This window comes from Cervus elaphus, chromosome 9 (genome assembly GCF_910594005.1).
Source record: "Cervus elaphus chromosome 9, mCerEla1.1, whole genome shotgun sequence".
Lineage (NCBI taxonomy): Eukaryota > Metazoa > Chordata > Mammalia > Artiodactyla > Cervidae > Cervus > Cervus elaphus.
This window is the reverse complement of record NC_057823.1, coordinates 26,053,248-26,065,114: the sequence shown is the minus strand read 5'-3', so window position 1 is coordinate 26,065,114 and position 11,867 is coordinate 26,053,248. Positions and strand designations below refer to the sequence as shown.

At 35.4% G+C, this 11,867-nt stretch overlaps 1 long non-coding RNA gene across 1 annotated transcript in view; it reads left to right on the top strand.

Annotated features, from left to right (window-relative positions):
• Positions 1-687: 687 nt before the first annotated feature.
• Positions 688-11,867, top strand: part of LOC122699796 — a 239,690-nt gene continuing 228,510 nt past the window's right edge. Inside the window, exons 1-2 of the long non-coding RNA XR_006342675.1 lie at positions 688-747; positions 846-901. This is a non-coding gene — a long non-coding RNA (uncharacterized LOC122699796). The remainder of the gene's footprint in view (positions 748-845; positions 902-11,867) is intronic.

The window sequence follows — 11,867 nt, the reverse complement described above, 5'->3', positions numbered from 1 at the left end:
CCAAAGTGTACAGTTCCCTTTTCTCCACATCTTTGTAAGCCCTTGTTATTTGTTGTCCTTTTGCTAATAGCCATTCTGACAGATGTGAGATGATAATTTATTGTGGTTTTGATTTACATATCCCTGATGGTTAGTGATAGCATCTTTTCATGTGCCTGTTAGCTATCTGCATGTCTTTTTGAAAAATTATATATTCAGATCCTTTATCCATTTTTAATTGGATTATTTGCTTTTTTATGTTGAGTTGTATCAGTTCTTTATGTATTTTGGATATTAACTCCTTATCAGATACATCATTTGCAAATACCTTTTCCCATTCAGTAGACAGCCTTTTTGTTTTATTGATAGTTTCTTTCATTGTACAGAGGCATTTTCATTTTATGTAGTCTCATTTGTTTATTTCTATTTTTGTTTTCCTCCATTGAGGAGAGATTTCCAAACAGTGTTACTAAGGCCAGTGTCAAACAGCATATGAACTGTGTTCCCTTCTAGAAGTTACGTGGTTTCACATCTGACATTTAAGTCATTAATCCACTCTGAGTTTACTCTTGTATGTGGTATGAAAAAGCAGTCCACTTTCATTTTTTGCATGTAGCTGTCCCAATTTTCCAGAAAGCCTTGCCAGGTAGATTATTCTTGACTATAGGTTTTCTGTTTCATCACTTTAAATAGATAGTCTCACTCTGTCTGGTCTTCAGTGTATCTGCTGAAAAGTCAGCTGATGGCCTAATGGGAATTTCTTTTTAGGTAGCTTGTGCTTTTCCCCTTTCTGCTTTTAATGTTCTCTGTTTATTTTTAATTTTTGACATTTTAATTACAGTGTTTCTTTGTCTGGACCTTTTCAGGTGTATCCTCTTTGGGAATCTGTGCTTCCTGGCCTGGATGTCTGTTCCTGTTCCAGGTTAGTGAAGTTTTCAGTTATTACTTCGCAAATTTTCTCTACCCCTTTCTCTACTCCTGGGACTTCTATAATGATAATGTTAGTGTGCTTGACATTGTTCTAGAGGTCTCTTAAACTGTCTTCTTTTTTATAAATTTTTTTTTCTGTTCAGTAAATGATTTCCACTATTCTGTCTCCAAGTTTGCTGCTTCATCTGAATCATCTAATCTACTGTTGATTCATCCTGGTGTATTTTTAGCTTCAGTTATTATATTATTCAGCCATTTGGCTCTTAATATTTTCCAATTTTGTTAAAAGCTTCTAACTTCTTGCTCTGTTCATCCATTCTTCTCCCTAGTTCTTTGAGCATCTTTATGATCATTACCTTATGTGTTTAATCAGGTAGATTGCTTATCCCCATGTCACTTAATTCTCCTTTTGGGATTTTATCTCATTCTTTCATTTCAAACATATTCCTCCATCACTTCATTTTGTGTAATTCACTATTTTTATTTCTATACACTAGAAATAAATAAGGGAGTCATGGTCTTGGGGGTAGCCTACTGTTCGATGGAGCTGAATCATGTGTGGTAGCTATCTACAGAGCCCCAGGGGATCCTGGAACTACTGTGGGCCCACTGGTGTGCAGAGCTGGGTCCTGAGTTGGCTTGCTCTGAGACCAGGGTCCTAGAGCTAGTGTTGGCCTGCTGGTGGGCAAGACCACGGACTGTGGGTGTCTTGAGGGTTGTTGTTGGCCCACTGGTGTGTGAATTGGATCTGAGGACACCTGGCTGAAGGAGCCAAAGTGTCCTGGAGCTGGTGTTGCCCTGTTATTAACATGATGTAGACTCAGGGTGATCCCAGCCTGTTGGTGGACAGTTCAGTTCTGGACACAGCTGATTGCAGGTTTGTGGTGATCCCCAGGGCTAGTGTTGGCCTGCTGTTGTATGGGGCTTGGGCCATGCTATTCCAGGTCTGGCATCTGCCCACTAGTGGATGAGGCCAGGGCCTGGAACTTGTGCCTGTCTGCTAGTGAGTAGGGCTGGCTCCATCACCTGGGTGTGGGACCCCAGGGCTAGTGTAGATTCACTGGTGGATGGGGCTGGATCCTAGTCTCTCTGGAAGGCAGGCTAGATTGTGGGGTGGCTAGAGGCTCAGGTGTCTTATGGTAGCCAGCTCTCTGGAAGATGGATCTTTGTCCCCACCAAGCTAGCTGCGTATCTCAGGACTAGTGCTGAGCAGCTGATGGGCAGGGTGAGGTTCCAGAATTAATAAGTTAGAGGGGGGATTCTTGAGTAGTGTTTGCCAGCCCCAGGGTCCTCATGGTGGGATGAGCTCCCCATAATGGCTGCCAGCAGCTACCATCCCAGCGTGTGTTTCATTGTTTCCTGCATCTCCATGAGGCTTTTCAAGATCATCAAATGGATCTGATCCAGGATTCTTTCAAATTACTGCTTATGCTCTGGATCCTGGAGTATGTGAGACTTTGTGTATGTTAAGTTGAGTCTCTGTTTCCCATAGCTTTCTGGCTCTCCCAAAAGTAAGCCCCACTGGCCTTGAAAGCCAAGCCTTGTTGGAGCCTGTCAGCCCAACATAGGACTACCAAGATGGGGAGCCCATTGTGGGCCTTGGATCCCTCGCTCCATGAGGAGAACTTCTACAATCATGCTTGTCCTCCACTTTGTGGGTTACCTACTGCAGGATTATGGGTCTTTACTATTAATATATTGCATCTCTACCCCTCCTGCCTATCTTCTTGTGATTCTTACCTTATATCTTTAGTTGTAGATAATCTTTATGCTAGTTTTTGGGTCATTCTTATTGATAGTTGCTCCATAAATAGTTAATTTTGGTGTTCTCATGGGAGGTGACGAGCTCAGGCTTTTCCTATTCTGCCATCTTTGCAACTCCCCCATGAGTCTTTTATCTTTTTTCGTTAATCTTATTCTTTTAATCTTCAGATTTTTCCTTCACTTTTTGTAAATTGTATCTCTACACTTGTTTAACATTTTATTCACCTCTGACTGTCTTTTCTGTCCTTTTTGAATGTGTGGTTGTTTGCATTCCAGGATTGAGTCTCAGTTTGTTTTCTTTCTTGCATAGTTGTGTCTTTGCATGCTCTGTTCATTTACTCAACACAAATTTATTTATTTATTATTAAATGTAGTTGATATGTACTTGTTATATGAATTACTGGTGTACAGTGTAGTGATTCACAATTTTCAAGAGTTATACTCCATCTGTGGTTATTATAAAATGTTTGCTATATTCCCTGTGTTGTGCATTATATCCTTGTAACTTATTTTACACCTAAAAGTGGTACTTGTTAATCCCCTATCTCTATATTGTCCTACCCTCCTTCCCTTTCCCCACTGGTAACCACCATTTTTCAACTCATAGTTATTAAATGTCTTCAGTTTTAAGGCCTTGTTTTAGGGGTTGGGAACATGGTAATAAGCAAAACAGATAAAAATGCCTATGCTTGTGAAAATGATCTAACATTCTTGCACTGTAAGTGTTTTTCTATGAATTCATCTTCTTAATGAGTTTAATTTTTTGTCAGTAACTTGTTCTTATTTCTTCATCTTCCCTTTTCTTTACATTCTATTGTTCTTAATTACTGAAGTATGTCCTAGAGTCCTGTCTCCTGAGTAATCTGTTTTTCCTTAAAGTTATTCTTCTTATTCCTGTTTTTTATTTCTCATAAATTATTCTCTTCCTCTCCATTGATCTTGATTATCTGCTCACATTATTGATAAAGTATAGCATAATTATTCTTGAAAACAGATATGATTTCCTCTCTTGCTGTTGTGTGGCTAGAGTTAAGTCCATGGCAGACTTCTCCTTTGGAAAGTTCCCTTAAGGGTACACATGCCTGGAGCACAATTCGAGACTCAGCCCTTTCTGAATTGCAGAGTGAGGAAGAATTTTCTCTGGAAACGTACCAGTATCCATATTAGAAGCCATTAAAATAGAGTCCTCAGGCTTTCCATCTGAAGATAAAAGTGAATCTACAAGAGAGTCTGGTAATAAGGGTATGGAGATGGGGAGAAGACAGATGTGGCAACTGATTTATATAACTGTCATGCAGAAAGACCTTCCACTAATGATTACCTTTTGTTCCTCTTCTCACTCTTGAAACCATGCTCATAACTAGGATTCTGCTTGAAATAGTTTCCATCACCTCTGACATGGGCTCTGGCTTCATTGTTCAGATTTGCCTGTAAACCAACTTTAATTCACTCGTCTTCTTCCACAAATAGAGTAAAATTACTTCAATGATTATTTTCTCTTAATCCTCTTGCTATTATAAGCTAATTTTCTTTGTTTTTCTATTTCCATAAAGTGTTTTCAAGAGGGGCACAGAAGGGTGGAGAAGAGTATTTGTGCATTTTAAATCCATTCCCTAGCTTGCATGTGTATGTATTATGTGCAATATACTAGAAGTCAAAGCAATAAATAATGTAACTGTATCAGTTATAGTTCCATTGTGAAAACCAACATATATAGGACTCTGATGCAAAGACTAATATCAAAATATAAAACATTAAGGAAATGAATCCTATAAATCAAATATGAATTCTAAACAGTAAAACATGGAGGTGACAAGGTGAGGTTTTAACTTTCTTTTTTTAAGATAGGCTATGTATGTCTTTCCAACATATGTGTTCCAGCAGAGTATTGAGCTGGTTACAGAGTGCCACACACTTATCATAAGGCAACTCAAATCCCTTGTTAAGTCGTCCATAAACAGATGTCACTGGAAACATGGACCAGGAAGTTTTTATCATCTATTCTATTTCCATTCCTTTTCTATTTTGCTTGTTAGCTTGTTGAAGGGGATAAATGAGTGAAAGCTGGTGCCAGCTTAGGAATATTTGTGTTTCATTTCTCTTGATGCTGCCCAGATCCCAAGGTCTTTGTGTTGACCTTGAGATGTTGTTACAAACAGTCATTAGAAGTTGTTACATGCATCAGTATGTTAAGTGCCTTGAGAATGATGAATATCTACCACTTAATAATTAGGTAATTCAGATGACAGAAGGTTTTCATTTAATAGTAGTTAATTCGATAAGATAAATGAGGAGGCTTGTAAAAATCCATCCAGGGATAGATCTCAGACCAAAACACATGCACACATATAATAAATAATAAATGAATGGATCTCATACTTAAAAATATATGCATAATATATGGAATTCAAAATGACATCGTTCATTAAGGGGAACTTTTTCTTCAACAATCTCACAGAAATTGTGCATTAAAAAATTCAGTTCCAGAATCAGCGTTATTTATGTAAATGTTTTGACCAGAGCCTCTATTGAGATTTTTTTAGTGGTCTATTCAAAATGCCTTATGAAAAATAGATATAGGATAGCTTTATGAATCTTGTTAATTTTTTTGGCCTTTGATTGCTCTCTAGCCATCTCTACTAAACTAGGATCGTAGTAACCACTGAGTATCATAGCAAAAATAATTTCAGACATACTATTTCTTTGATCATCTAAATGTTTAAACACTGACTAAATCTTGAATTTTTATTGTTTGATTTCAAATATTTATTGTTTTAACTCAGGTAAGCTCTGGTGATATTGCATGGTAATAAAACAAACAAAAACAATGTAGAATAAAACTTCCAGTGCTAATATTAGGAATAAAAGTTGTATGTCATAAAACTGCTAAGTAAATTTCTCTAGAAGACAGTTGATTTTTGTTCAGCATTGTCAATTCTCTACAATTAAAATATGTAGAATTATTAGTAATAGGTTAAAAAATATATTAATATTTTATTTATAGCACACTATAGTTTTAGGACTTAATATTATCTCTGTAAGATTTAAGTAAAACTGAGGTAAATTTAAATAGATCCATTGTAGACATGAGGAAGGAAAGTTTAAATAACAATAGAAATCATACCTGAGTTTCTAAAACAAGGAATTTTTTATTAATTGACAATCAAATACATTCCCTGTTAAAGCTGTCTTTATATGGCATATTGTAACTTGGCATAAATACATCTCAAATTTATTTTAGTTTCCATCTAAATGTTTGATACAGTTTTTAGATAACCCTTCTCATCTTATTCTGCATTAATGAACACGGAAAGCTTTGTATCATATGTTAGCATGGTTTGTGCCATACATATCTAATAGCCATTAGTAGTGCTCATATATCATTTATGCCCAACTTAAGCCACTACTTGTGACTTTAATTCTTTAACTTCCAGATGGGTAGTACTAAAGAACTCCCTTCCATAGCTTTCCCCAAGTTATCTGAGAATGCATTTTCTGGCCCTGTTATCTTGCTTGGACTGTCAAGATAGAGTTCTGCTCAGAGACTGAACAGTTTATCATAGACACAAACCATACCTCCTTTGTGGTGATAGAAATAGTAATATCTGTTCCTGAAATTTTTCTACTATGAACACTTTTTATAGTTTTTATTAATAGTATAGGATCCTGGATATTTAATTTAACCCATGTTGGGGATATAGGAACTTTGAGAAAAGTCTTGACATTATTTATGTTTTTGCAGCCTGTCCATGTGAAGAAATACCCTTTCAGCTCAGTAAGAAAAGTTAGTCTTTTCCATTTTAATTTTTTTCGAAATTTGTCTTTGCTCTCGATACACATTTTACTTAACATATATAAAGCAGTTAATAATATAGAATGTTTATAATTCACTGCTTGGTAAAGATCTCATCATTCAGTTGTCTGTACATAGTTCCTATAAAAATCTCCTTAAGATGACTTGTCTTCAGCAGAGATAATGTAGAAGATATGATCACTATTAGTTCATCCAGATTGTTTCTCTTTATAGGCAAGATAAGGTTTATGATCATGACTGTGTGTGTGTGTGCATGTGTGCATGCATGATTAGTCATGTCTGACTCTTTGTGACCCCCATGGACTGTATGTGGCCCGCCAAGCTCCTCTGTCCATGGAATTTTTCAGGCAAGAATACTGGAATGGGTTACCGTTTCCTACTCCAGGGGATCTTCCTGACCCAGGGATTGAACTGATGTCTTTTGTGTATCCGCTTTGGTAGACGGAGTCTTTAACACTGTGCTGCCTGGGAAACCCTACACTCCTAATTATGGCATAGCAAAGTTTTCCTTTTAAGTTTTCTGGTTGGATCTCTGAAAACTATTCTCAGCTAAAGAAAATTCTCAGATTCTGTTTACTTGTGTTCTTTAGACATAATGTTCTATTTTTCTAGCATAGTCTTTCTTCTCATCTTTGTAAGATTCACACCTAAGAATTTGGGTCCAGAAAATTTCTTGGTTTTACTCAAGCAGGCTCTCTCCAAATGGCAACAAAGATGGCAGTGGACAGCTCCAGGGAAACAATGTCTTATTAGTACTCAGGCCTCAGAAAGATAGCTAGCTTCCTTCACTCTTTCATGCATCCAGAACACTTCCTGAAAAAATTCTCATTGTCCTTAACTGGGACATGCCGACTTCTGGACTGAACCTATAGGAGTAGGATACTCTCATTGAATCTGTAGTTTCATAATGTCTTTTTTGACGGAGACATAGACTCAGTGATTGTCAGTCTAACAAGATGAAAGAGAAGCAGTTCTCATAAGGAATAACGAGTTTCTCTTACTAGAAAATGGGGGAATGGGAGGTGAACAGCCAAAAACATTTGTCTCCTCTATGCAAACATCTTTCAAGAGGCAAGGAGTAGCATCCTCTGTATTTAAGTCTTCCCCCACTGAGGCATATAAAAGTCGGTCATTTGTCCTCCTGAGATGCCTATGGAATATGTTTGATTAAACATTCATCACAGCATAGTATACCATTTTTCTGCTGCTCTCCCTCCCTCTCTAGACTGTGATTCCTTGAGGACACAGGCCGGCTCTTAGCCATTTTTGTATGCTCAGAGTGTTGTAGTGTTTAGGACAAAGTATATCCTAAAATTGTTCCTTATATTAGAACAGGATAAACACAAATTCTTCTCTCATCTTCTCTTGCACAGAATTCAAAAGCAGACATGCAAAAACAATCATTTCATCTGTGTAGGAAAAAAAATCTTTTCAGAGATTGATTTAAATGTAATGAGTTTGACTTTAAACTGATGATATGAGAAATATTTCTTTATCTTTTGTAGACTAGCTCCTGATAACACAGTACATTATATTCATCAGTGTCCTTTTTGAAAGCTTTTATGGAGGTATTTAAAATCTGACAGAGAAAAATTATGCTTCAAATTCATTGCTCTCATGAAATATGCCTCTGGCGTTTGTTAAATTTTCTACTTCTAAATAGAAATTCAGTATTATTTGCTTCTATTTTGACTATCAAGAAACAGAAAAATAAAATGTAAGCCTAATTGTTTACCCTGATTTAAGCTATTGGCTTCCCTGATAGCTCAGTTGGTAAAGAATTCACCTGCAATGCAGGAGACCCCGGTTCAATTCCTAGGTCAGAAAGATCCACTGGAGAAGGGATAGGCTACCCACTCCAATATTCTTGGGCTTCCCTTGTGGCTCAGCTGGTAAAGAATCCACCTGCAAAGGGGGAGACCTGGGTTTGGCCCCTGGGTTAGGAAGATCCCCTGGAGAAGGGAAAGGCTACCCACTCCAGTATTCTGCCCTGGAGAATTGCATGGACTATATAGTCCATGGGGTCGCAAAGAGTCGGACACGACTGAGCAACTTTCACTCACTCAAGCTATTTTCTAGTATAATTGTTTCTTAATCTGATTCCCAAATTTATCACAAAAAGTCACCCAAGGAACTTTTCAAAATACATTTCTTTACCCCACTCCTTGTGATTCTGATACAATCAATTATTACCTTGCTTGTTTTGATGTTAGGTCAATTCAAAAATTGGCAAGTAAATATATGCATGTTTCAACTTCTAGTATATTCATTAAATGTAAAGGAACACAGCACATTTCTAACAGAGGAACAAAAAAGGAATGATTTTTTTAAAAAAAGAAAACATGATTCAACCAATCTAAAAGATATCCAGGAAAAAAGAGACAAAGAAAATAGACAGCCCCCTTTGGGTGAATGGAAAGAGATATGTAAAAACGTATGTAAAAAGGTTTCCTCTAGAATATTGAGCTGAGTATTAATCAGTGAATGCATGTAGAGAAACTACCAGAAATTGGGGAAAGAATAACTAGAAAGAAATGAAGATAAAACTGCCTCCATATTGAAATATGAGAAGGGAGGATTTTAGCAAGTATTATTAAAGAGAATGGATTCAAAAATTGAAAGCAAAATAATAAGAACTCAAATATAACAGTTTGTGAGAATGAGAATAATACCGGAAAGATAATTCTAACAAATATTAAGAAATAATTGATAAAATTCAACCCCCATTCATGATAGAAATGTTTGACAAATTAGGTATAGAAATTATATTCTTTACTCTGAAAAAGTGTACTTAGAAACTATTACCAAAAAAAATCATCTTAAATGGGACTGTGTTAGAAATATTCCTTTTGAAGGGAAAAATGAATGAAACAATTTTGTAAATTTCTGGCTTCACAGAAAGTGAAGGAAAACAGGATGTAGGGGAAAAGTATAAATATCTTTTTGAGTACATCTTTTAAAATACCTTCAGAGTTGTGTTAACATGCTTTATGTTTTTTAAAGTATAATTGTATCAAAAGATATGAGAAAAAGATATATATACATATATATACACACACACACACAAATAGGAACAAATGACTCTACATATATATCAGAAGCATAATATAACCATATCTTAAGCGAGATTTGGTAAATTTTGTTGGTTTGTTGCATATGTGTGTGTCTGACATATATGTGTGTACAAAAGAATTAACAGAAAAACTCCTGAATCTCATAAGTGATTATAGCTATGTTGTAGGATATACAGTTAATATACAATAGTTATTTACTTTCTTATATACCAGCAACAAATATATGGAATATGAAATTAAAACACAGTACCATTTGCATTAGCATTTCTCCAAAATGAGAGTATTCATTTTGGAGAAGTATTTATATATAAATACTTTTTTTAAGTATACCAAAGTATTCAGATATAAATCTAGCAAAATATATGGAAGAGGAAAACTATAAAATTTATAACATCAAAGAAGAACTAAGTAAGTGGAGAGATACTTCATATTTATGGATAAGAAGACTCAGTATTGTCAAGATGTCAGTTCTTCCCTATTTGGCAGATAGATTCAATGCAATCTCTGCAAAACCCCTGCAAGTTATTCTGTGGATATTGGCAAGCTGATTTCTGAAGTTTTTATAGAGAGGAAAAGAAAGACCAAAAATAACCAACACAATACTGAAGAAGAACAAAGTTGGAGCATTGACACTACCCAACTTTAAGACATACTGTAGAACTACAATAGTCAAGACAGTGTGGTACTGGTTTTAAAAAAAGATGGATCAGTGGAGCAGAATAGTTACTCTTATAGTAACTGATTCAGGCAAGGATCATCAGTAGCTGTTAAATAACTAAATGAAAATTTATGGGCAACAATATAATAAAAAGTCTCAAAATATCTCCCAACTTTTCACTTATAAACTATTAAGGGGAGAAATATATTTTGTAATGGAAAAATCTGAGTGATAATACCTTAACCAAGAAATGCAAGTTAACATAATCAACATGACTGATATCAAATGCTTACTAACATGATGCACTGTGAAAGTCACAATATTACTTATGTAGAATTTCTTTCAACATAAATTAGAGGATATTGTAAAACAAAATAGAAACTTTATCCTGTAAACCTTTAAAATGTCAGAATTGTAAAAGACAAGGATAAAGGTAGTATTCTAGATTTTAGAAGACTAAAGAGATGAAAGAAGACTTCCCTGGTGGTTCAGATGGTAAAAGCATCTGCCTACAATGAGGGAGACCCGGGCTCAATCTCTGGGTTGGGAAGATCCCCTGGAGAAGGAAATGGCAACCCACTCCAGTATTCTTGCTTGGAAAATCCCATGGACGGAGAAGCCTGGTAGGCTGCAATCCATGGGATGCCAAAGAGTCGGACACGACTAAACGACTTCACTTTCTTTCACTTTCAAAGAGATGAAAATCACATTGTATGTGTTCCCTTGTACTGGATCTTAAGAATAATTTTTATAAAGAACTGTACAGTAACAATGGAGAAATTTTTAGTATGTATTATATATTAGATAATAGTATTATAACAATAATGTTGAATTTTTTCAATATGATTAATTATTTTGGTTATTCTTAGAAGTATTTAAGAGTGAGAAGTCATGACGTCTGAAACTTATTCTCAGATGGTTTGGCAAAAAAATATTTAAGATTGAAAACTATACTTACTCACACATTCTTCAGATTTTATGTATGAATTTTTTCAAACAGAAGGGCTTAATAATAGTTTGAAATATAACTAACAAAAGGAGGTTCACACCATTGCCATACCTGTGTATTGTTTTTCTCATGGTCTTATCAAGTATAGTAAGACAGTTTAAAATATCAAAGTGGGGGGAGGGAGGTGGGAGGGGGGTTCAGGATGGGGAACACATGTAAATCCATGGCTGATTCATGTCAATGTATGGCAAAAACCACTACAATATTGTAAAGTAATTAGCCTCCAACTAATAAAAATAAATGAAAAAAAAATCAAAGTGTTAGAAATCAGAAGAATATAAAATTCTCATTTACAGCTGACATGATTATCTACGTTAAATATTAGCAATGATATATAGTAAAGTACTGTATTTTAGTAGTCTTAAATATTACACTTCTATGTATCAGCAGCAATTCAAAAATGTAATCTTTTAAAAGCACCATTTATAATGGCAACAAAGTCACAAAATACCTAAGGTTAAATTTAACAACTATGTGTAAGACCTATATACATAAAATTGTAAAAGTTCCTAGGAAGGGACTGAAAGTGCTAAAGAAAAACAGAGAGATATCATATGTTCATGGATGGGGACACTTGTAAAGATATCAGGTTTTCCTAATTTGATCTATACAGTCAAAGTATTTCCAGTAAAAAGCATA